Source organism: Myotis davidii, unplaced genomic scaffold (assembly GCF_000327345.1).
Source record: "Myotis davidii unplaced genomic scaffold, ASM32734v1 scaffold2004, whole genome shotgun sequence".
Lineage (NCBI taxonomy): Eukaryota > Metazoa > Chordata > Mammalia > Chiroptera > Vespertilionidae > Myotis > Myotis davidii.
In genome coordinates this window covers 134,495-137,917 of record NW_006295088.1, presented here as the reverse complement: position 1 = coordinate 137,917, position 3,423 = coordinate 134,495, and the positions used below count along the sequence as shown (strand labels likewise).

General features: G+C 49.5%; 1 pseudogene; it reads right to left on the bottom strand.

The window, feature by feature from the left end:
* Nucleotides 1-514: 514 nt before the first annotated feature.
* Nucleotides 515-1,277, bottom strand: LOC102774015 (annotated as a pseudogene).
* Between the last annotated feature and the right edge of the window lie 2,146 nt (nucleotides 1,278-3,423).

Below are 3,423 nucleotides of genomic sequence, written 5' to 3'. Positions count from 1 at the left end.
AACGCTTCAGTGATGCCTTCCCCAGGATATTTGCAGATGTGGTTGGGAAAAGTCATTTCATCCCCAAACTTTGCATCTCAGGTTCTGAGGTGCTGGGGGTGCCATGGCGATCATGGGGAAGCAGGCCAGCCGGCACACCGAGCCCCAGGGGTCCTGCCCGGGGCTATCTCTCCCTCCAATCACCATGGCGATCACGGGGAAGCAGGCCAGCAGGCAAGTTTTAAATGCAAACCTTCCTTGGACAGGCCTTGTAGATCTTTTTTTCCACAGTGATCACGGGGTAGCAGGCCAGCAGGCAGCCACGCCTGGGAGGGTCCGGGGGTGCCGGCTGGCCTGGTCGGGGCTCTCTCTGCCCCCGATCGCCATGGTGATCATGGGGTAGCAGGCCAGCCAGCACCCACAGCCCCGGGGGTCCTTTGCCAGGGCTCTCTCTCCCTACTATTTGATCCTATAAGCATGCCTCTATAAGCTTTTTTTTTTGCCGAGGAGAGCATGGGGTCCGTTTATTGGGGAGTCAGTCAAAGGGGGAGCTGGCTAGGGTGGGGTAGGGAAGCAACTTGTCTGGCCCTCGAGAAACCTAACTTGAGTCCAGAGCCTCGACCGCTTTGAAGCCAAAGTCTTCCTCCACCTTTATCTGCACAGGGGCCAGCTCCAGAGTCAGTGGGACTCCCTCCCAGCCCCCTTCCAGTGGCACTCGCCGCCTCTTCTGCCTGCTGAGCCCCTTGTCAGGGGCCGGGCTGCTGGCTTCTGTAGGTGCTGGCGTCCTCCTGGGCAGGAACAGCCCGTCTTTCTCCAGAGGCTCGTTCCCAGCATTGCCTGGGGTGGGGGCGTCTGTGCCCTGGCTGCCCTCGTCCTCCAGTAAGATGGTGAACTGGCTGGCCAGGGAGTTGTCGCCGTAGGACTCCAGCATCTTCATGAGGAACCTCCGCTCCTGCTGGAGTCTCCATGTTATCCTCTGTATCTGATGGAGCCTGTTCAGGACCGGCTCCTTCGCCTGCTAGATCTCCCTGCAGTGCTGATCCAGCGCCTGGTACTTCCTACGATTGAGTTCCCCTTGGCTCCGCTGTTGCCGGCCTCAGGCTGCCTCCTCCTCTTCATCTCTCTCCTGGAGGCTGGAGCTGCCCAGACCCCCAGACATGCACTCCACTTCGGTCTCAAGCTCGCTCTCCAGGATGTGACCACCTTCAGTGGAGGCAGCGCCAGCTCCCAGCCGGGAGGTGCGAGAACTCCTCAAAGCCCACGGCTGCCATGAACCCTTCTCTCTGCTCCAGCTCCATTTCTCCCTGGCTCCTGGCTCAGAAGTTCCAACCTTGCAAGCCTCTAGTTTAAAGTGGCTTTCAAAACTACAGCCCATCGGATTTCACAGCCAGGCACCCAGGCCCCGGCTGCTAAGCCTCCTGGGAGTTGTAGTTCTCTATTTCTGGCTTGCCTCCCTCGCCCCACCCCGACCTCAGTCCCAACTGAAAGGCCCTGCTGGCTGGTCTAACCCTGTGGCCAGGCATCTGAGTCACCTCGGGTCTTTATTCCTGTCCCAACACCACGCCATCTGACCACGGAGACTCTCCTCTTGGGAGGCCCCTGGGTCTCCTTCTGGGTATCCTCAGCCCAGGCACCGGATCACGTGCCCCAGCGGCTATGCAGCCCTGGTGCCTGGGTTTCCTGCTGGGGCCTGGCTGCATCGCCCCTGGGGTCCGGATGGTGTCCCCAGGCACCTATGCTGCCCGGCCTCTGGCCCCGCCTCTGGATGTTCTCCCATCACTGGTGATCAGTTATCTAAGAAGCCAGGCGGGGCAGGGAAGAGGCAGACATCCGCTCGGTTCTCTGGCTCTTGGCTGCCACCTGGGTTTCCGATCACAGTCAGTGGCAGGTAGCTTCTTTTCTCCTTCTCCTTTTGCCTCCCAGCATTGCGGCTATGTATGCAAATTAACCACCATCTTTGTTGGCGGTTAACCACCATCTTGGCTGGCAGTTAATTTGTATATTGCCCTGATTAGCCCATGGGAAGGGGAGCGAAGTTACAGTTAATTACCATGTTTCTCTATTATTAAATTAGATGTACACTGTTTTACATTGTCTACAATTTACTTCAAAATTTTTGGTATCGCTGTGTAATATACCTTATTTAATCTACTGTAAGATGTATATTTTTCCACTTTTTATCACCCCTGATATTGGGGTGAATTTTATCATTAATGGTATGTCATAGTTTGAAAGCAATTTTCTTTTTCTTGGTGCATAAGAGAATGACAGATTTCACAACCTATGACATCTTGGTTTCACAGAAGCAATTATTTAATGAAATGGCATATCTGTCTACAAAATGATCTTTTGAAATACTGGTCTAGGGTGTGGGCAGTGGAGGTAGGCAGAAGGGGTGAATTTAGTGTATATTTTGTTTTCTTTTTTATTGAATTTATTGGGGTGACACTGGTTAACAAAATTATACAGGTTTCAGGTGCACAATTCTACAACACATCATCTGTGCACTGTATTGTGTGTTCACTACCCCATGTCAAGTCTCCTTCCATCACCATTTATTTCCCCTATACCCTCCCCTACACCCCTCCCCCATCACCACACTTTAGTATGCATTTTGAAGTGGAGAAGAACCAGGCAATGTTTATTCATATTGATAAACAATTTATACAATTCATTGTAAATTAGTTTTAATCCACACTCTGGGAGCAGTTAGTCAACATTTAAATAATCCTAATCAGGATTATGCACTCAGGAGTGGTTAGTTAGCATTTGAAAGACTCTACTCAGGTTTCCACACTCCAGCCCCTGGATGTTCACATTTTCCAAAATGAGCCTGTGCTAAAGCAGGAGTTCTTAAACTTTCTTTGTGCCATGTACCCCTTTTGTCAGCTGGTGAACTCATCAGTCATTTTTTTTTATCAATTTATGTACATTTATGGCTTTATACAATAACAGCAAAGATAGTTCTTGTGTCTGTCAGTACATCAGCATCATCAAGCACTTCTCAGAAAGTATTGGAACAGGAACATGGATCTTCACTGCTACTAAACTCAAGTAGCTGTGCCAGGCTGTGCACCACACTCAAGAAGGAGGCAATGATTCACACCCGGCATCATAAACCACACTGTGTTTTTACTGAATGATTGCTCCCAAACTAAAATCACAAGAGAAACCTCTCATTTAAATGCCAGTTATAAATTAGACCTCTTAAGAGCTGAATGTAAAAATTTTAGCGTTCAGAGTAGGTAACACATACCTAGTGGTTGAAAGTCTAAATTGTACTAGTATACCTTTGGAGAACTGTTTCCATGTTAAGTGGCCTTCTCTTCTTGGAATGTTCTATTGACTTGTATATTTTAATTCACTTTAAAAGCTTTTGCGTAAGTTAAGAATTTCTTTTTTTTCTTTTGTTTTAAATTATAGATACTTTTGGGATTTTATTGT